Below are 23843 nucleotides of genomic sequence, written 5' to 3' on the forward strand. Positions count from 1 at the left end.
ATCTCCTCCTTTTTCATTACTGCGAGTCAAGAGGGCATCCCATGCATACAATTTGTATTACATTGCGCTTTTCTTCTCGTAGAATTAGTAGCATTAAGCACAGCTCTGCAGGATTTAATGCAAGCACAATCATTTATTTTTCTCAATGCAAGGTCGCTCGACGACAGTGTAAGAGAGAATATCTTCAGGGCCAAGAAGTGCATGTTGAATAAGAGTGAATGTCTTACTGAGAAAAACGATTTTTCCCTTCTGAACTAAAGGTTACTTGCTGTAGCCTGTCGAGGAGCCGTGCTGTGTTGCCATTGAATGCAACACACAGCCAGGCCAGGCTGAAGAGAGGGGGCGGCAGAGTGAAAGTGTTAAGTTAGGTACCTCACAAAGTGAAGCCACATGAAAGAAGCACATACAATCAGCTCACATAAGAGAAGTCAGCTTGCATCAACACCAGCGTACAACAGAAGAGCCACAGAACACTCAAAGATGCTCGCCGCTCCTTAACAAGAAGCCGCACAAACACTGTTTGGAAAACAAATGTCAGGACGTCTTTTCAGCCAGAATGCTTTCCCACGAGCTGGAGCGATCCTCAGTCACTCTCCTCCTCCACAAGCGACCGAGCTTGTGACTGGGGCCATGTCAACATGTTGCTCCGTTTAGACAGGGGGAGGGAGGAATTACTTTGATCCACTTTGAAGCATGTCTTCCTTTACTGTCAAGAGCCGTTTGGGATTTATGGAGGGAGACGAGACGTTTGTGCATCCACTCTGCGGCAAATTTTTGCCACAGTGGCACTTGAAGCCCAAATAAGATGAACTAATTATGAAGTTTTAAGGATTTAATGCCGTCGTTGCTTCCAAAAACCACAAAGAGACAGAGGAGGTGGCAGAACCTGTGACGACCTCTTATCATAGCTGAGATGACACTCTATTTTACAAACATGACAGAGTGCAGAGATACTGGGCAGAACAGCCTGTAGCTGCAGATCTGTGTGTAGAACAATGGGAGCCTGTGCTGATTTCTGGCCTGAACAATGGCAGGATGACATGGAGCCTGACAGACACACACAGAGCAGCAGGATCTACACTGCAGACAGGAGAGGCAACTTCACAGAGCAACAACACTGCCAAAAACATATCCTCATCTTCCTTTTTCCTCTTCCAACATCTTTTATGTGTTTTGGCACCTCTGGCACTCATAACTCAAAAGTGAACAGTCAAACTTTGAGCACAACTATGAGCACAAGCCTGTGGAGCGAAATGAGCAGTCACTGCTGAACAACTGAGCATGAGCTAAATCTTAACCGGAAGGCTTCAATAGTTTCCACACAAATCTGGTGTGAAATATTCTTGACTTTACAGAAAACTGGCACAAGAAAATATGGATAAAAGGGCGTAATTGGACGCAATGAGCTAAACTTGAATAAATTGAGATCAGTAAAAAAAACAAAAAAGCAGGAGGATGAAAACAAACTTAATGATGTAGTTTATGGGTCTTAATGTCAGATTACCGAGCCATTTGTTTTTTTAATAATACATGGTAATACATTGGTTTACAACAACTAACTAAAATGAACGTGCAGAGAAATATTGAAATGGTGTGACAGATGTGGGGGACCATTATGGAATTGCCTTGTGGGCCATGTGTGGCCCCTGAGCCAGTAGAGACCCTTGGTGCAGATTGTGTACAATCCTTAAAGCGGCAAAAATATGTGTATAATGCCATTATTCGCTGACTGTGAAGATCAATCATTCAGTAGATTTATTTACAATAAAATATAAATGATAAAGACTAAAATTAAAGACAATAAAAATATATTATATATTATTAAGAAATAAAATAATAATAAAAATAGTTTAAAAAATATGAATATATTGAGTAAAGATAATGCTGCTAAATCATAAAATTAAAAATACAAAAAATGGTCGTGCGAAATCCAGGAGGTGATGAAATCTGAGGCACTCAAAGTGCCCTTCATTATTAATGTCCTCGGAGCACGACTCGAAGCAGCTTTCCTTCTCTTATCAATCATTCATCTGCTTTCCATTGAACATACTACGATCCTCCAGTGTCAAATCAGGCTTGAAGTGGCTAAAGAACCACCAATCTGCCGCCTTTCCTTAATTAAACGAGTCTAACATGAGCCTCAAACACCTGCTGTCAAAGCGGCCAACAATGCTACACTAATGTGGGGATCCCAAGCAATCTGAAGCCTGTCAATCATTTAATACACAAAACTCAGGTCTCATAAATTAGGAATAGGATGCCAGAACCCATTTGTGCCGGCTCCTGTGCGTGTCCTTGTGTTTTCAAAACACCTCAACAGTGAAAACTTGAGATTGAAACACAATGAAATAATAATGTTGGTGCCACTTTTATAATAAAACAGCCCAAGCTGCTGCCTTCTCACTTTCCCAAATTGCACCCTCTCTGAGCAGGATCCCATTTCGCTCGACTACAGCAGGCGTTTGGCTAACAGCAAACATAATCAAACTTTGTGGTCTGTCTATCTGTGGAGCAGAATTGAAAGCAGTTCTTTGGTGGCAATCTCCAATTACCTTCTGCGTGCAAGTGTTCACTGCGCTGGAACTTTTCCATTTCATCATTACACTCAAGCTGCCCCCATCCAAAGCCAACCAGCAGCGGCGGCGGCGGCAGCAACACAGCAGACCGTGTCATCCGTGCACCGCAGGGGGATCCTTCCAAGCTGCAGTGAATTCCTCGTTTTGTCTGGGAAAAGATTCATGTCTATACAAACCGCAGGTGCAGTAGTTTTTTTTTTTTTGTTAAACCACCACAGTGAAAAGGGGGCAGGGCAACACCTCCCCTCGGCTATGTTTGTCACAATTACTCGGTAGGTCAACTTTCCCCCAGTCTCATTAAGAGGTAAAACACTGAGGCTAGAAAACCCGTCTTTTTCTGACCCCCGCAGGAAATGTTTCAACTTGCTGCCGTGTGCTCGGAAAGCCACTGATGCAATCGTTCTCCAGCCCTCACAGTGGATTTGGGAAACAAGAATGAGGGATTATTTGATCCAACTTCCATTCAAGAGGCCAATTCAGCCCGACCAATCAATACTAATCAACGGGGAGATGACAGGAGATGAAATTCCCTCTGCCGCGGCCAAACACTTGTATATCAGGACTTAGAGTCTGCACTCAGGCTTTCTCTGCTGCTCCTTCTCTCACAAATCCTGTGCTGGAAAGTAACTAAGTACATTTAGTCAAGTACTGTGCTAAAGTACCATTTAAAGGTACTTTACTTCAGCATTTCCATTATACGCTACATCATCATTTTTAATCCACTTCAGAGGGAAATATTTTATTATTTTACTCAAATTAAAGCTAAAGTTTCTAGTAACTTCTCATTATTACAAGTTTAGATGAGTAGTTCACGTACACGTCATATGTTCATCTTAAAAAATATAAAGCAGTTAGGCCTATAGGATATCCCGTAAAGTTAGCTGATAAAATTAGCTCCACCTCCACCTACTGTTATATTACCTTTCAAATAAGGCATGCTATGGCTATCATTTATAAGCAATAATCCATGAATGACGACAACATTCATCAAGCAAAACTAGTTAGCTATCTCTTTAGCTAGCTTTCTTTATTTCAGTTTGACCATTTACTTAATTTATTTATAATTTGTATCCAATTGTATCTGAATTGAAACCCATGAACAAAATAAGCGTAAGTAAATGTAGCTACTATTGAACCAACTGTCCAGTAACAAACAGCAAAGTTAGCTAGCAGCTAACTACAAGCTACCAAACACAGTGAAACATTTAAGCTAGCAGCTAAATTAACATTTATTTCCCCCTTGCAAGTTGGTGGTGACTAAAACAGAGCTAAAAGAAAAGATTATATCAGCTTTACAGAATCAGGTTGACAGAAGCACGACTCCAAATAAGTGCTAGTTACCGTATAAATGCTAAAGTTGCTATGTGTGAACTAGCGACTGTTAGCTAACATGCTAACCATAACAACTTGCTGGTATTGTTAAAAAATGACTCAAGAGAGAGTAAAATCAGAAGACTGTACTGTACATTTTTCAGTTAAGACAAGTATCATTATAACTTATGCATTAATGTGTTAGCAGCATGTTCCTGTTGTAATGAGTTGAGGAGCACATTTTCAACAGTTTTTAAGGCTAAACTGTTCTGATTATTGTCTCAATTAATCAATGAATTGGTTGCTAAGTCTTCCAAAAATAACAGGAAATACTCCATAATTCTAATACCAATCATTTCTTCGGAAAATCTAAATTTGTGAAGTAATTAGTAGCTATATCTGTAAGTTTAATGTGACATAAAACGATAATACACAAGAAGTATCCACATTTTTTACAGCCCTTAAAGGCATTGTAATGGTGCATTTTAACACAGTGCACAAATCTCATTGCAACACCCTGCAAATTATTAATCCACAGCATTAACCATGTTGACAGTGTCACGCTCTGGGAGAGGACAGCCTGTAGACGGTGTCTTTCATCTGAGCCACGGAATAACAACGAGCCTGAGCTTTACATGTTAACACAGGAAACATATATTTAATGAGACAACCACTGCAATCTCCGCAGCCATGCTAAGTGAGTCTGACCCCACACCGCAACTCGGGCCGTGCTGCCAAACAACAGTCACAGCAGTCTAGACGAGGCCGAGTGGTGACGAGGGCCTCCTGAAAGCTCTTGTAATGCACAAGGAATTTGGTGTGGTTTCCTCGGAGCAGAGAGGAAACGCATGAGTGAGAGTAAAGAGGGAGCGAGATCCCTGCAGAGGTCAGAGCGTGTCCCTGGAGGTGTCAGGGGGAGTAAATGGGCATGACTGCAGAACACGGGGTTATACCCGCTCTCATCCCTCTGCCTTCCTTCTTTTCTTCGCAGTGGTGCCTTCACTGACTCGTCCCTGAGCGCCTCAGAGCGGGAATCAGCACAGCTTCTCTTTGCATGCCACGCAAATTGGAGCAGGAAGCGATTGTCAGCTTCAGGCTAAATCACCACCTTATTAGAAAACAAACGTAAATGTGACGTGAAAGAAGGATCCCTGGGACGGATGGAAGGGGTTGCATGTCGGCAGATCGAGCTTGTTTGATGACTGCGGAGGCTGCTGCTGGTTCGCTGCACGGCTCGCTGAAGGCTGACACCAGTATCAAGGCCCATGAATATTCAGTGACCAAGTAAATAAGGCAGATAGCACTTGACATGTTTAACACCCACCTTTGGCACCTTCCCTCTACAAAGCCAACAAGGTGAAGCAGCGGAACAAATATGTTGGTTGTTGGTGGGCGGCAACAATCCCTGCTGATGAATTGGACGGGTTTTGAACAAAGAGAATGAGTTTCAGTGGGCGAGCTTCATCAAAAATGAGCTGGACTTGGAAAAACAATCTGATTTCCTCTGTGGGATTTCAGTTGCTAAAGTGCTGTTTTTTAGAGACTGGCATTAAAATGAAAATATGTAGCATTATGCCTTGCAATATGCTGACATTTGCATTCTTAGAAAAACATGTTTCCCTCAACTATAATCCCTGCTGGTATCAAAATGTTTGCTCTCTAAATATTTACCAACCCAGAGTCACATCTTAAGCCTAACACAGGCACCTTGAGACTTCCTTTTTTTTTCCAAGTGTTGTGTCCCAAAGGAAATGCAGTGAAAGCACTACAGACTATCTTGCAAGTGAGTAAACTCTCTGAGCACACAACGCATTCCTCCAACACCTCAAACAGCTCTGAGAAAGAAAATATATCTGCCACCAACAAACTGCGCTGCTTAGAATCAGAGCAGTTTGACGAGTGGGGATTCATTTGGTTTTCCGAGTGCAGTTTTTACACAAAAAGGCAGACAGAAGTAAATGTATTACTGTGACAAGAAATGTAATGTAAATATTGACACTTTGATATGTGTCGCAGGCTTACACTGGACCTGTCCATGTAGAGCCATTTAACATCTGCTCAGTATTATAACAGGTAAGGGGGGTGGTAGAGGAAATCCTTCTGAAAATTTGTCTTTTAAGTGTCAAATGCTCAGAAACCTGGCACTGAAAAGTCTGTCATTCTTCCTTCAAGGACGCTGGCACAAGCAACAAGCAGCAAACCTTTCAGAGACACTTTTTAAGCCAAAAGATTGGATGATAATTCAATACAGTAAAGTGTTGGTTCAGGTAGAGCACTGAGGTTGTTGCAAGCTGACTGGCATCGGCTGAATCTTTCAAGCCATTTGACATTAAAACTTCTTGCTAGAGCTACACTAACAAGCATTTCCTTGATTAAGTGATTAAATAGTTTTCCCTACAGAATAAGATAAAACAAGGTAAAATACCCAACACAATACCTCTAGCTAAGTGTGACATATTCAAAGATATAGATCATGTTAAACTAAGAAAAGCAGCAAATCCTCACAGATGAAATTACAAACAATATTCTTTTTTATTTCTGGAATTTTAAAGGGTTAGTCCGGATTCACCAAAGTCCCACATTAAAACAAACTAAGCAATTGAGACAGCAGTAGACCAGCAAAGCCCGCTCTGTGAGATTAAATGACTGATTCACTAAAATTAATGTTTTTGTCAGTGTCTGGTGGGAGATGATGATGAAGGGATATAATTGCCATATTTTTTGGAATGTACCACCGGATGCCAATTTAGAAAAGCCTGATTTTGATCGATTTTCAATTTAGAATTAAAATTGTAAAACCCCCAAGTGAGCACAGAACAGCTTCATTTCCCCCCAAGTAAACTTAAACAGTGTCGCCTGATGGCAAGCAGAGCAGTGAAAATATTCTAAATATACTGTGCAGCTAATCCGATATAGATTTTATAAGGTGGGCCTAGTTTTAAATATAAATATGGAATACTTACAAAGAAAAGATTGTTTGGTGCAGTATTCCTTTAACAGGGTTGGTTAGCAGCTTATACTACATGCTCTCACAATGAAAGACACACATGTAAACTCTTATATATTCACAATCTGAGCTGTCAATAAAATGTGAACACAAAGGGGTCATGCTCGGAGCACTACCCAGCTGTGTCTCTGCAGCTTTAGCAAGCACACAGCTCCCAAATGAACTGAGAGGTTGTGTACCACTCAACACCACACAGAGTCATACACACACACACGCACACACACACACGCACAAACACACACACAAACACACACACAAACACACACACACGCACTCTAACCTCCACTTACCACCACCCCCACCCACTGCTCAGTGCACCCTGCCTCCTGATAAGCTGGTTTGCCAGGCTTGCCAGCGCCGCTGATGGCTCCGTTTGCACAACCGCTCCATTGTTGCCGTGCAGAGTGGACAACTGCACTTTGGACCTTTCAGTGGGGAAAGCCTTCTATTTTGTTTCCCTTAAGGGCATCCACTGTGGTTTATCTGCAAGCTGCCAACCACACACACTTTAAACACTGCATTAAGGATATCCAAGGATAGAAAACATAAACAGTAGCCGCTGCGTATCCGGTACTGCTGCTGCTGTTAAGTACTGTACAGTCAGTTTGCCTGGCAGCTGATTTTTCCGGAGCTTAAAAAGACTCATAAAAAGGCAGCTGAATTATCTGGGTTGCTGGAACCTGATCCACTGCCGGCTGACCTTTTTGCGCAAAGCAATATTAAACATAATAGTTGGGCTGAGTTAAGTGATCGCAATTTATGAGTCCATTTAACTAAATTCAATATTGGATGACAAATGATTACCTCGGCGAAGTAAAGCTTATGTACACGAAAATAACCCCTGCTATGCACAAATACAGAGCTTTATCAAACTTAACAATCAGCTCAGTGTCTGTCTGCTGCGAGTCTGGCTCAGCGGAGGGCTGAACAGAATTTTAAAAATGCATGACAAGGCTAGAAGTAGAAGAAGAAGAAGACGGAGAGGTTGCATATTAAATATCCACACATATCTTTTTTTTTACTCAAACTCCATTAAGCTAAAATTGATGTGTATTGAATAGATGTTGCCTCTGAATCTGGTCAACTGGCCAAATGGATTAAGTGTATCAAATCCATTTTCCTGAGTGCATAGAGGAAGTGTCAAAATGAAACATTTTCAATTTAGCCCCTTAAGGTCCAAGATTTCTTCATCCTGCTGTAGAACAAGCTGCTTACCCTGCAAAAACAGGCTGCAACACATCGCTTAAACGTGGCCCGGGCTTTAAATTAGCCTGACACAATCCACATATTTGATTCAGTGTGCAGCCAGAAAGGAGCTACATGACTTTCAGGCATTCAGCTCAGACTATAAAGAAACAATGTAGCCTACTTTGCACACTCCTCACTGCTCTCTTTTCAGCCACATCCTCTTGGATTTTATGACTCTGGTTAAAATGCAACCATTAAATATTCATGTGCGAGGGCTTTCACCCGTGAAGCCGTTTCCCCTCTCTCTCTCTCTCTCTCTCTCTCTCTCTCTCTCTCTGAGCTTTAGAGAAAGTGAGAAACTTTTTTGATTTTAACTGACAGAAGCTAAATATTAAAAAAAAAAAAAAGAAGAAGAAGAAGAAGAAGAAGCTTTGGGGAGTTCAGCAAAGTGTAGACTACTCCTCTCCAACATCAACTGATATGAGCCTCACCTTCTTGGCTTTCATCCTCATTGTTCTTAAAATTTCAGACTGTAGTGAGACTCTTGTAGAGTCAATTAACATGACAGTGCAAGCTGTGGAGATTAATGAAAATAAATACTCAGCAGCTCAACAATGACACGATGAAAATTGATGGTTGACAATCACTCCTGAGAGAATAATGTCAGGTTTTTTTTTTCTGCAAACATGCATAATAAACTATTTATTTCTCATTCATTTTTCACTTGTTGTCTCGGCTGTTTATTATGCAAAACATTTCCTATCAGCAGCAAAAGTAATGACACAAATAATTCATACTTTCCCTCTTAGAACTCCCGGCATGCTAAAATCCATAATATATAGCAAGTTAGACCGTCTATAAAAGATTAAGGATGAAATTATGTCTTCAGCTATAGACAGTAGCATAAATAGGGCTGAAATGTGATTTTGCTGCAGCGAACATTAGGGAAATTTTTAAGGCTTTATTTGCGTTGATGTGATCCCCATACAAATCGAGGGGCTGCAACATTCAGGGCTTCTCCAAACAAGGGATTTTATAGACAAATGAGGCAACAGCTCAGACATGCACGCAGTCTTTGTGCCCAAGGTGGCAGAACACATGTATGACAACTCACCGCCGGAAGTTTAACTGCCGAAAACAATATTGCGATGTTGTGTGAGAGCAGTGGAAGTGCGAGCGGCATGAAAAGTTAATTCATTCTGAACTAATCTTTTTAGTGATTTGGGAGTAACGAATTGTGCCACTCACTAATGAATGAACTAATGAGTGGGATATTTGCAAATAATATCAGCTGCTACAACCAAGTGTGCAGTCAATCACTTTCCTCTAAAATACAGCATTGGTTGCAAAAAGAAACCGATTGTATAGAAGTCTATGTGAAAATGATTGGTTGAAAAATGGTTTCTTTCCAACTCTATGACATGAAACTAAACATCTTTGACTTTTGAACAAAACATGACATTTGAGGAGTTCATCTTAGGCTCTGGGAATGCCCTGAGTTACAGATCTACTTTTGAATATTGTAAATAAATAAACTGCTAAAAAAAAAAATCACTGATGACTGACACTTAAGACTGACACTGAGATTTGTTAGCTTTTTTACCTTTTTCCTCCAAAATATGGCACTGGTTGCAAAAGCCCGGTTGTATAAAAGTCTATTCGAAAATGACCTACTTCTTACTTGATTTATTACCTCAGTACAAATTTTTCTAATGAGTTTGTGGTCTCAATCGCTTTTCAAGTCTTCTCCAATAGACATGATGTTGATTTAGTAAATTATGGTGCCATTTAGAGTAAAATCACTTCTGGTTCCTTGACGACCAATGAAAGAAACTCTGCAGATGCATTATGGGAAATGTTGTTTTTAATCTCTTTATATTTTGAAATATACACATTGAACTTTAGTATTTTTTAATAATCAGTTTATATAATTAATTTTAACTTTTTATTCCAACTTGTGAAGCTTCTCTCTGTTCATTCCTATGAAACAGTGAGTCGGGAGGCGGAGCTTAACAAACCCAAAGTCAAGTTGTTATTTGATGTTTCTAACGTTACTGCGTCAATATTTATTGTCCCTTTTCTTTGAAGGCTATGGCTAAAATGTCAAACTGGAGGATTCAAAATAGTTCAATGGGTGACGTCACGGTGACAATGACCACTTCCTTTGTACAGTCTATGGCTGCTGCACTGGATTTTTAGAAAATACTAGATATAGATTAAATGTGTATTAGATACAGGTAAAAAAAAAAAGTCATATTCAGTGGCAGGCAAGAAAATAAAATGAAGCCTGACAACAGCAATGTTGTGTGAGAGCAGTGGAAGTGCGAGTGGCATGAAAAGTTCATTCATTCTGAACTAATCTTTTTAGTGATTTGGGAGTAACGATTTGTGCCACTCACTAATGAATGAACTAATGAGTGGGATATTTGTGAATAATATCAGCTGCTACAACCAAGTGTGCAGTCAATCACTATCTGAGCTTGGACAGCGAGTGTATGAGAAGCATGTGGAAGCGATCACTTTCATCAGAAGTCTATCCTGTTTCTGCACCGAGCAGCTGATTGATCAATCTTTCTCTCTTTCTACTGCACCAGCTTGAAAGACGCCACTTGCCAGAAACAGAGTCAAACTTTCCATCACTGCTCGTCGCCTTCTTTGATCCGAGACAAATAAGAAAACAAAAAGTGGAGGATGGCTTGTGAAACACGGAGGCTTTTCACAGGCATTATTCCACTCTTGGAAGGCTGCCTGCTCTTTTGAAAGGGGGGCTTTTTCTTCAAAGCAAACGCTGGTGACATTACCCATTCTCCACCCAATTAAAATTTATTGAAAACATCCAGGAAACACAGTATGGCTAATATCATCACAACTAGCTTGTCAAAAACAAACAAATACAGCGATCACAGGGACAAAAAAGGAGCCCTTCCCCGGCCTTTTGAGTTCATAACCACCATTTAATCCGCTGGAATGATTTACAATATGACAAGTCAGGCAAAATTTACTGTGACAGATAGAATGGGACCCAACATAAATATAATTACAGCTCACATGATCTTCTCCACCTCCCTCCTCCAAAAGGGAGAGTCTGCCGATGCCACACAAAGCGGATGCAGGATACGCACCCTGGAGTGATTTGCTTTTTCAATTTACTCCTTAAAATCAGCTGATGCCATAAAAATAACAAAAACAACAACAAAGCCCAAATGTGTCGAGGATTTATCGAGGCTTGAAGTGGCGGGTTTTTTGAATTAAGCTCCCTCTTGATAACTTTGGCACCAAGACGAAGGCGTGCCGTTAGACCTTGAACATCAAATGTCAAGCAAAAACCACAGAGTGACAGTGTGTGGTGTGAAGCTGCAGAGGTTAATAAATTAGTTGCCAACAAAATAAATCTGCAATTATTATGATTGATAGACTAATCTGTTGGCATCATGTTTAAAGAAACAAGTCAAGACTCTACGTTTCCTGCTTCTTAAACGTGAACATTTTCTGGTTTCTTTCTAACTCTATGACACAAAACTGAAAATCTTTGACTTTTGAACAAAACATGACATTTGAGGAGTTCATCTTAGGCTTTGGGAAACATTGCTCTGAGTTGCAGCCCAACTTTTTGAATGTTGTACATAAATAAACAGATTTTAAACAGATCACTGATGACTGACACTTGACACTGACACTTTGTTAGCTTGTTTTAGCCTTTTTTGGCTCTAAAATACAGTAGCAAAAAGAAGCCCGGTTGCATGAGAAAATTACCTACTTCTTACTTCATTTATAGAGTCAGTACACATTTTTTGGTGCCATTTAGAGTAAAATCACTTCTAGGTTCCAATGAAAGAAACTCTGCAGGTGCATTACGGGAAATCTTATTTTTAATCTCTTTATAATTTGAAATAGACACATTGAACTTTTTTTAATAATCAGTTTATATAATTCATTTGTTTTACAGATTTTAACTTTTCATTCCAACATGAGAAGCTTTTCCCTGTTCATTCCTATGAAACAGTGAGTCAGGAGGCGGAGCTTATCAAACCAAAAGTCACATTGTTGTTTGATGTTTCTAAAGTCACTGCGTCGAGTCATACAAACTTACTTATTGTCACTTTTCTCTGAAGGCTACGGCTAAAATGTCAAACTGGAGGATTCAAAACAGTTCATTGGGTGACATCGTGGTGACAACGTCCACTTTCTTTATACAGTGTATGGTTGCTGCATTAGATTTATAGAAAATACTAGAAATAAGTAAAATTTGTATTAGAAACAGGTTAAAAGATATTAGATTCAGTGGCATATTTTTTGCACAAAAGACTTTAAAGGCAGACACAAAAGATGAATGTGTTTGCATGCTGTTAAAGTAATGCATTGAAAGTACCGACTCATAAGCGCACAAGCATAAAAAGTCAAAAATAATAAAGAAAAGAGTCAATATAAAAGTAGTTTACGAAGTCATGTAGCAGCCAGATTTCTCTGCCCATAAAAAGAGTCATAAAGTCCGTGAGAAGTGGCAGCACATCGGGGTAATTCTCCAAAGGAAACCCACTGTGCTCAACCCCCCCCCCCAGCCGGCTCAGATTAGGTTTCACATTCCTACCTCACAAATAAAACACACACACACACACACGCACACACACATACATAAGACAGGAGACAAAGAGGTGGAATGAGACAGAGAGACACTTTTGTTGACACATTTCTGACCCCAGACTATTTCATCTCACTGACGATGTTTACACCAGGAGTCAAGCACAAGGATATCGTCTCTCTTGTTCTTGGTCCAAGATGAGGAGGACCGACCCCTCCCTGTCTCCACCTCCATCACCCTTCATACTAATGTAGCACACATTAGTGAAACCAGCCGCGCACTGTGTACATCCATGGTGACACGAAGGATGCTGGGCCTTCGGGTGAGCCATCTCCCTCTCTCACCCTCTCACTCTCTCCACATGCCAGGCACATCACAGGCGCAGCCTCACACCACAGCGTCTGTGACTCAAACATGCCCTCCTTTTAGAGCAGATGGTCAAAAATAGCGTCCGCCGTCAACATTTTTGTAAGCCGTGGGACCCGTTGGGCCACACACCGTTTGCCAAGAAGGAGTAGGGGTGCAATATATGTGTGTAAAAATAATCTGGTCAGTTACAGCCTCGCTCTGTTTGATACTGACAAAGTGAGAACGCCCTGTTGTTAGAAAAGAGCTAATGCAATCTGCACCTATAAATAGGAGTGTGAAATGTGTCCTCGTATGTGTCTCGCTGTGTGTTTACGTCCAGACAACACAGCCCAATTAATTAGTATTCATCAGCAGCAGTACTTGTTATGATATCTGTGATTACTATTAGTGTGTGAAACAATCTCTTGTCTCTGTTCGTTTCCTGAAGCCGCCGCTGAGGACGGGCCGGCCCCGCCAGCCACCGGACGAGGGAACATGAGGAAACAGACAGGACGTGTTTACAGAAGAGTTATTTAAAGTCAGCACTGGGACGGCATCGCGCGTGGCTACGAGCCATATTTTTACACGCTGTGGCCATACACAAGCACACGTTTCATATCCTGAAAACCCAGGTCATTCAGACACACACTCACCAGTGTAATGAGCAGCATTCATACATCTTTCAGTCAAATTCAAGCACTTTTCAAGCATTTTCAAGGTGCATTTTCAACCTTTTTCAACACATGTGTGCACATGCTGCATCAGTAGGTTAAATGGGAAAATAAAAAGCTCTAATTTGCGTTTGCGTTGGCATTATAGTTCACAACATGTTTTTGGGTGATGTAAACAGGAAGTATTATGTTGCTATGGAGATGCCAAGTTAAAACTGAGCCCAGTTTTTTTCTTTTTTGCACGATGAAATGTCATGCTGCTTTACCTACCAGCAGTTCCTGTTCACACAATCACCCGCATGACTTTGACAATGAATAAAGAGAAAGGAAGTTAAAGTGCTATTCCCAATCAACCAATGCTGATTACAAAACATAACAACGCATACAAATCAAGAGAAAGCCACCTGGGCTGAAAAATGAATGCAGAAGCGCCAAAAAGCTCAGTTCCTAAAATGGCCATTTGAGGCTGGCTCCATAAATGAGTCAATCCCCATGGAACCCTATGTTAAAAATGCCCAACTTTACAGCACAAATACACATTTACACCATAGTTTAAAAAAAAAAAAAAGTTTTGTTCTCCATAGATAATTTCCCCGTTTATTACAACTGTACAGGGAATACATTTTTTAAAGCTTCTCCATATAAATTATATTAAGGCTTAAAATGAGGTCATGGTGCTTTGAGTGACATCACAGGTGGTGTGTTTCAGCAGCAAGGCTTCACAGCGGCTCTTCAGAAATCTGATGATGTCACAGAGACTACAGCCGTGTTTTCTACAGTCTATAGCTATCATTTTTATTACCATCTATTGGCAGATTTCTGAGCGTTTATTCAGGAAGGGCACCAGAAAAACTGCTGTCATTTGACCCAGAATGCATCAATCGGATGCTAAGGGGTTAATGTATTCTGCTCCACTCAGTGCTGAGACTCCTGTCATGGTCTTCTTTCACTGCCCACAGCTGTCATGTTAGTGTATCAGCTCCAGTCTGTGATGCATGGCTTGCACCTGGGTAACCGACCGCACACAGACACCGTGTTGGATTGGAGGTGCAGTGTAAGCTGACACACGGGCTGTGGGTGTGGTGTTCCTGCTGTCTGCGCTTCATCATGAGTTAGACTCTTTTGTTTCTCTGGGAAAAGTTAGAAATCTGAACTTCAGTAAACAGAAGCTGTCACGTTGGTGTCTGAGAAACTTAAGACGGACATTTTTTCACCATTTCTATACATTTTATAGGCAAAATTACACAAATAATCAAAGAAAATGGAAAAATGATTTGCTGTCTTACTGTATAAAGTAAATGATCCTGTAGCTTTTTTAAACAACTGGTTATTGAAAAGATTACTCTTTTTACTTCATTGTCATGTACTACTCAGAATTTAAGAGCAGCTAGAGCTTCAAAAATTAGCCTCAACTGAAACTGGAAACTATTCTGACAATCAATTTATCATTTAAGTCATAAATAAAGGTCTTACATTATAGTAAATGTAGTGCTTTTGGGTTTGTAACAGGCTATTCTCACTATGTTCTACTGTTTGGTTGACAAAACAATTGATCGATTATTTGAGAAAATAATCTACCAATTAATTGGTAAACAATATAATCGTAATGGCAGCTCTAATAAAGTCTTTTAAATGACACATGGAAGAAAATGGTTTAAAAAAAATGCTCATCATTAAATCCCCCTGAGCCCAAATAATTTCCTCTTTACTCAGCCAACAACAGTCAAACCCGAAGATATTCAATGTTCAGTGATATAAAACAGACAAAAAGAAATCCTTGCATTTAAGAGGCTAAAAGAGAATCTGATGACAGGCTGATGGGATGTTTTCCTACAGCACGTCAATCAAATGTGATCAAATCTCACGATGAAGCAGATTTATGACTTTTTGGGTGTTTAACCGTCACTAAATCACAACGAGTGACAAACAAAGTGCTGTGGAAAAGAAGTTTGTGAACCAAAAACATTTCAAAATGATATTCAAAAAGGAGCATCCTCATTTCAAAATCAAAGACTGTGAGTATAAAAACTCTACGCCCTCTTTCCTCTGGGTCATCTCAGGTTTTTTTGTCACAGTGACTATGCAAAAGGAAAACAAGTGAAATGCAAAACAATATTTAAATAGAAGCCTCTCGTGTGTCGACATAAGGCAACAGACGAATGAGAAACTGTGCAAGATGTTGGGGGATTTTATCTACTTGTGTTTTACATCTTGATAGCAAACTTGAAAGCGTTTGACATTTGTGTTTGGGGTGGAGTGGAGTGGAGGGGGCAGCGGAGGTATCTAGAGGAGGAGGAGGGGGTGTTGCTGGGGAAAGAGATTACCCTCAGACCTTTTCTTTGAGAGCAAGAGAGAATGGGGGGAAGGACGTTCCCTGTGTATTAGTAAATCCCAGTTAATTTTCCCTGTCAGAGAACAATGAGATATGGACCCCCGCGGGCTCTGTTGAATGTAATTCCACCACTTGCTCAGAATCACCTTCATTACTCATCAGAGGTGTGGATCTCTCTCTCGCTCCTAAAAAAAACCCTCATACTAGACGTTGTGATGCTTCACCGGAGCCCCTCAGGAGTTTTAACTTTCCAGTGCCCCTTTTTTAATAGTGAGATTACACCTCTTGAGACATTTTCACATTTCCAGTGCAGATGTTAGTTTCTCAGTCTACGCTGAAATATGAAGCGGGGAAACATGTCTGCCATGCAGCACCATCCCATGCTCCAAGACTTGACAAGTCTTCAAGGCTCCTGGGTTGGACCTTGTTTAATTTATAGAAGCTGGGACTTTGGAGAAGGCGGATGTTATTCATGATTCAGAGCCTTTCATTTACACTTAACGCTGTGGTGCTGCGCTGTGACATCATCTGCGTATGTTTTTCACAGCATGTCACATTCAACATGCATGAGTCTGCCACTGCTTGGGGCCTCAAAAGCTCCAATTATACCCATTGTGGGTTGATGCTCGAAGATTTGATATTTCTTTTTTTATTTCCACAAATATCATGTTGTTCTCTAACTTTCCTGTTTAACTCCAAACCCTGCTGACAGCAACAAACATATGAACAAAGTATTACCACACCTTCACCAAATTCAAGTTTTTCAAGTTTTCCAGCCATGCTAAATCATTCACCACACTAAAGATTCACATCAAATTAGATGTTATTGTGCTAATATGTTTTGTGACGGCATTCTACGTAAGAAACAACCTCCAGGCTTCATGCAGAAGTGCCGTAAACCTGCATTATTTTTATTGGCCAGAAGGGGGCAACTCCACTGGCTGCAAAAACTGGTTAACTTATTACCTCAGTTTTACATTTTCCTAATAAGTTTATGATCTTATTCGCCAGTCTTCTTCAATAAAACATGATGGTTTTTTTGTAAATTCCAGTAAGATAGACATACAGTAGGTATGTTCCCTGTTCCCTGTGTGCTTTCAGTTCATCAAAAGTTCCCATTGTGGTTATTTAAAATATCTTGTTTAGTGTCCAGTTGGACTAAAAGACACTCCAAGGATAACCAAGCTAGCTAGCACTCATGTTGGGTGACAACTTTTAGATTCTGATACATTCTGTGAACCCACTGGTTGCAAAACAACAAAACTGTGTCACCACATAACTCATATGGCAACAATCACAATACCAATCTCAATGCTTCAAAACTGGAGTCCATAAAACAGTGGGTGATGTTATGGTGACCATTATTTTTTATACAAATTGTGTCTATGTCTATTGTTTTACAGAGTGGTGACAAATCTGTTATTATTATTTTCATTATCAGTAAATTTGCTCTATTAATTGCTAACTCTACGACACCCACATGACTCAGAGCCCTCAGTGATTTCTTCAATTTTCATCTTTTTTCTCAACATTTCTCAACAGTCTAACACCAAAACCCAGTTGATTCATGACATCCAAAACTTCTAAAACTCTTTCAGCCACTTTTAGCATCAACATTAAATCCTTCTAGAGCTGCAACAATAAATCAATTAATCCATTGGCCTATTGACAGAAAAATATTCATCATGCCTAGTCGAAAAACAAATTGTCTTTTTTTTTTTGTCTTTTTTTTAAAGCAAAAATGACAAACATTTAAGCGTCTTAAATGTGAAGATTTTATGCTTTTCTTTGCCATACATGATAGTAACTAATAATATACATTTACTGTTCAGTCAAAACAAGACATGTCAAGATGTCACTTCGCCAGCCATTTCTGCTTTTTTTTTTACATTTCATAGACAAAAAATATCAAGAAAATAACCATTACTCACAGCCCTTTAATCCTGTACATAATTAATATTTCAAATAAAGACAGATTTTTTCTGGTGCACCAAGCAGGCGTGGGATCAAGCCAGAAATACAGTATTTAGACCTATTAATCACAAGATGTGTGTTTTGTGTTCCGGCTAACTTCCCCTCCAGCATGGCTGCAGCTGTAAGAGGAGGCAGGCCTATTGTTCAGACTAACAAGGGGCGCAGAGGTCACTTGCATTTTCACAAGAGCTTTGCCAGAGGGGCTGGGGAAGTAGCCGGCATACAAGTCTGTTTGGTATGGATCTACACTAAAGCTTTTTCTATAAAGTCACATCATTCCCAGTCTATTATAAAGGGGGATAGATTAGATTAAGTGAGATTATGCAGAGAGGGGCTCCCTAAAAAGAGCAAAAATAACACACTCAGTACTTAGCAGGCGAGTCAACAGTGGGATTAAGCCAGAAGGACACGTTCAAATCCAATGCTAATATGCACAATGGTCATCATTCCACAGGCTCAACTTTTAAGTGGTCTCAAATGTTGTTGCTTCATTTCCCAACACATTTCCCAATCTGCAGCAGCATCAAAAATCTGACTTTTATTATCATATTTTGGTCACAAAGCTGAAACTAATCTACATTTTGACAAATCTTAAAACCTCAAATAAGGGTTATATTTCTTCTTTCTATCAAGCCATCCTCCCTCCTGTCAGGCTCTCTCTCTCTCGCTTCGCGAACAGTTTGTACAATAACAACTCCTATCACCATTGCAACCGAAAATATGCACAAAGTGGTTGCACACTCTAACATGATTAAATGATGTGTGGTCTGGCGTCACTCCCAGCACCTCTCCCATCCCTCGCCTCGCTCTGTATCTCCCCCCTGCATGAACGCAAACACACACACGCACACAGATTCCCTTTCCCTGAGCTGTGTTTTGAAAATAGACGCTTCATATTAACAGTCAACAGTCAAGCTGACAGGTACAGTCTGGCCATTCTCTCCATCATAAAACCCCTCGGTGGATATCTTGCACATTACACATGTTGCTGCAGCTCCGTGTCACCGAGGTGGAGCGTCGCAAATCATCACAAACACACACATGAGGAATGCACGAGAACACGTGTGGGATGAATATGGTGGTATGATGCTTATTCTGTTACTCTGAGTGGTGGACGAAATATTCACTCACTGAGAATAAAACTAGCAACACAACAGTGTAAAACTACTACATTACAGGTCGAATTACACAGCTATTAGAAGCAAATTGTACTTGAGCACTTAAGTTACTCATGCAAGCAACATTTTAGTGCTTTAACTGCTCAAAGTGGAGTTAATTTAAACTATTTTATAGTGTTTACTGTTGGGGAGTTTAATCAGTGGTACCCAACCTGGGGTTCAGGGCCTTTCTAAGGGTTGGCAAGATAAATTTGAGGGGTCACAAGGGGAAAGAAGAAAAGAAGAGTAAAAATATTCTTAAATTTGTGGGAAATAACTTATGGCTTTTTAAGAGTGAAATTCAAGCACTTGCAGCGTACCTAAACTAAAAATGTCCAGTCTCTCAAAGCTGTTATCATCACACCTAACTTGTTACTATAAATGCAATTATGAAAAATAATACTGACAGAGTTCCTTTACACCCACAGCAATCATTGTGTATTGACACTTTGTTTATTTATTTTACCAGCTGTTTATATTTCTGTTGTTTGTATATTTTGGTCATGATTATTTAACGCTTGCTAATTTCCAGAGTAAGGATTCAACATGGGACTTCTCCAGCTATGAATGATGAGTGAACACAAGAAAAGGATTGTTTCATTTAAATATTAAAACATTTTTTGGTTTACAGGAGTGATTGTGTGGATGAAACACCAGATTGTGTCCTTTTTATCGAGGAGTATATTCAGCTTTTAAGCATATCCCTAACCTTGAAAACAATCTTCAAGACATTGTATGAAACCTTGAGTTAGGAAGCCACAGACAACTTGTGACCAGATGCAAGTAAAGGTTGCGTTACTTTAGAGTGGCAATTAAAGTCTTATGGATTGACTGTAAAAGCAACAAAATCACCGAAACATCCCTTTAGCTTCACATATCAACAACATGCATGAGTGTTTTGGTTCCTTGAAGTGAAAAATAATAAAAATGCAACATATTTTGTCAATTTTGAATGTTACATCTTTATCTGTGAAGTAACTAATAGCTATAGTGCTAAAACAAATCTGAAAAACCATAATATGTTCCTCAGAAATGTGGTGGACTTGCAGTATAAGTAAGTAGCTCAGTTGCTCAGTTCCTCTCCACCACTAATTATTCTAAACAATCTTCCCGCCAGAGATATTGCAGCATCAAAATAACCCTGACAGTGTTTTGATTGCTCACACGTAACATCTTTATTGGATTATTAGAACCGAAGTGCTGTTTGACACCAAACTAAACCTCATGATGAAGCTATACTACAACTACCCACTGACACACTTTCTGTTCGGCGGGCGCCACGCTTGCCCTGCACTCTCCTCACTCATTGAAAATAGCCATACCAGCACAGTGATTCATCCCAGGAGTTTATTCTCTCGAGCAAAGACAACACAAAAAGGACCTTGAGCGAAACCTACACAAACCTCCCACAGGCTCTGACCGCGGAGGAAGAGCAGTCGGTCGCTTACTCGCTCGCCTTTTTCCTGTTAGAGTGCTTAAGAGGGCTCTCTGTATGAGGAGCTAGTGGAATTCCCAAGAAGAATCAATAACATTATGACATTATACAACATCTAACGGCCATGTTTACCAGCTGCTTAAGCACACATTGGTAAAAGGCTGCAAGCCATCCGGAGAGGGTTGCATGTTGCAGAAAATATGCCACAAACCGGTATTTATCTCATATTTGTTCTCAAAATGACACCGCAGACTATGTTGTGTTGTAGGACTATTTCTAAGACAAAAGGAAGCATCAGATGCGGAATATTTTAGAAGGTGAGTGTGGCTGGTTGAGACACATCGGCTCTCCTCGCAGGCTGGCCGGCCGGCCGGCATACTGCTGGAGGTAATGAGGCCTCTTGTGTGTCCTCTCTGATCTGAGAGTTGAATAATTTCCCATGTGGCACAGCCATTTCCAGCTTCCGCCTTTACTCTCACCTCGTCGGGTGGGTGGAAAGCAAAAAAAAAAAAAACTCCCACCCTGCACTGAAAACGTGTTGCCATTGTCAATCCACAGTGCCACACACAGACCTCAGGCTGGCTCCAGTCCAGACAAAAAGAGCTCCAGTGTTTTAATAGATATGATTTAAAAATAAAGTGTTTTGTGTCTATTTTTAGGTTCAGTTGACTAATCTGTGTCAGCTCCTTTCACAGTTTTTATTCTGCCTCTTCATGTGCTGACGCTCCTCATTGGTCAGCAAGAAACTGAGAGTTAATAAATGGTCTACTTCAGCGCCCAGACACACGTGCTGGGTTGCAGATCTCTGTTTCAATGTGTCTTTTGTCTGACGGCTGGTGTTTCAACATCCTCAACTTGAATAGAAGAAGGTCAGCCTGGTGGGGTCTGCCCCATGGTTATTCAGGAGCTCAACCTGGGGGCCCCAACGGAGGTGGGGTGACTGGGGAAGGGAGGAGACAGGACAGAAAATCTCCTCCTCTGTCTGACACCACACTAGTCTATGAAGGAAGTTTGAAGTTTCCCCCCTGCACAAGCAGAGCCCAATCAGCGTTTAATCACACGTGCCATCGAGTGCTTGGAAATGAATGAAAAAGGTGGCCCATGCAGAGATTTGAGTAAAGAGCAATCAAAGGACCAGGTGCACAGAGATGGCAGCCTCCATCATCTTGAGTATCTGAAAGTTTTGAGTGGAGAAGCCTGTCAGTTCAGGAGGAGGCAGCAGCTATTAAAAACCCTGAGGAGGATTACATGACATGAAATGTAAACAAGCTGCAACTGAGGCTGCTCAATAACAGAAGTTTTACATGACCCCTCAGCGGCCCGGGTCCAAACAGTCCATGATGCTGCAGCAGCTAAAAGCAGACGCGAGGAGAATGAACTTTTTTAGCAACATAACAAAAACAGGAAGAGGAGAATAAGACAAGAAACATCTGCACGTGTGTTTGTTTGATGCTCCCAAAACTGGGATTTTTCAGAAGCAGAAATACAGATATAGCTAGGAGGCAGATCAGGCAGCAGCTTACTTTTTCCACTTGGCCATGCTTTTTTGCTTCCTGGACAGATGTACAGCAAGTGAAAATGAGCCCAGGTCTATATATGAGAGGCCCCCTCAATCCCAACTGGTTCCATATTCAGACAGCAGGAATTTTGGGGAGTCAACTTGTTAAACCCTTGTGAAGCTACAGCAGCAAGATAACTCCACGCTGTGACATAAATACATTGATATTTAATAGTGTGCACATGTGCTGCTGTTAACAAAGTTCAGAAATAAACATTTAATAATGAATAATCCGCAGTGACCGCTGTCTCCCCGTGTCCACAGCCGTTCTGCAGCCTGCATGTAGCAGCGATAAACCCACATTAGACAAACCATGTGCTTTGTGCACAGCCAAAAGGTAAAACAGAGAAAAAAGAAAAAGAAAGACCTCTAAACCTTCCGCACACATGCAAACAGACACACACCGCGGCATGATTCATTCTGCAAGCAAAATGCATCCAGGCTGCTACAATGTAGCCTCCAAGCCCCAACGCTTTGGAGATCAACGCGGCATCTGTTACTAACGAAATGCACAACCTGCTTAACAGCCCGCCGGTTCAATCCCGACGGCACAGAGCAGCGTGATAGTAAATAAAAAGCTGCGGTTTATTATTACGTGCTCCGACGTGCTCCTCACTGCCAGTTCAAGTGGTCACTCTATTGTTGAGAAACAATCTGAGCCAAAGTGGAAACAAAACCTTTCCCGAGACAAGAGCCTCGCAAGCGACACCGGGAACAAGCAACGTTAAGTTTACAGTTACTCACCGGGTTATTAAGCGGAGAAAGTCCTCGGTAATTTTCGGCTCTTGTTTTTAAATATCTTCCCCCCTCACGGCCACTGAGAATGGGCTCAACGTCAGTGGGTGAGTAACTGAATAGACTCGGAGAGAGCGCAGTAAGTTGAAGTGTCAAATTACATTGGCTATTCTATTACCAAAGGGACCCATGCTCGGTGGCTGCTGACAAAATGTGTCGCGGATTTTTTTTCCAACGCGGTGAAGCCGTCAGCAGAGAGCCGGGGAGCGGAGCGGACTGTCGCTCAGCTCAGCTGCCATCTGCTCTACTGGATTTGCGACCCGCTCCGAGTGTGGCACCAACAAGGGTCTGCAAGCATTGTATGGACATTATGTTGAATTTTGAAAGGGAGGACACAGTGCTGACAAGTGGTTTCACACATTATAAGGGAAATGGAGCATGCTGGGTATTTCATTTTGCATGGCTTTATTGATTAAATTGTTATTTATTGCAATTCAACATCTAATGACATCTAAGAAGGTAATATTTATATACAAACATGGCAATTAGTAATTGGTAGTAGTATTCAATTGTATTAATAGATTAAAAAAAAATAAAAAAACACAAAAATGCTTAATTTTTTTTTAAATCGAATATGCCGTAAAATAGTAATCACATACTACTACTAGCCTACTATTACTACTACTACTACTAATAATAATAATAATAATAATATTTATTATTAATAATAATAATAACAATTATTATTATTATTATTATTATTATTAACCTGTAAAATAAAAATAAAATATGAGAAATAGTCAAATATTAATAAAAATAATAATAATAATAACAATAACAACAACAACAACAACAACAACAACAACAATAATAATAATAATAATAATAATAATAATGGCTGCAAAATAATATCAGAAATATTAAAAGATCATGAAATGTTAATATTAATATAATTATAATTAAATATTTGAA

General features: G+C 40.3%; 1 protein-coding gene across 2 annotated transcripts in view; it reads right to left on the reverse strand.

The window, feature by feature from the left end:
• Positions 1 to 23010, reverse strand: part of LOC131959194 (zinc finger MIZ domain-containing protein 1-like) — a 129314-nt gene extending 106304 nt beyond the window's left edge. For both annotated transcript variants that reach the window (XM_059324306.1, XM_059324305.1), the window contains exon 1: positions 22881 to 23010. The gene's annotated coding sequence lies outside the window, so the exon portion shown is untranslated. The remainder of the gene's footprint in view (positions 1 to 22880) is intronic.
• Positions 23011 to 23843: the final 833 nt, after the last annotated feature.

Source organism: Centropristis striata, chromosome 21 (genome assembly GCF_030273125.1).
Source record: "Centropristis striata isolate RG_2023a ecotype Rhode Island chromosome 21, C.striata_1.0, whole genome shotgun sequence".
NCBI lineage: Eukaryota > Metazoa > Chordata > Actinopteri > Perciformes > Serranidae > Centropristis > Centropristis striata.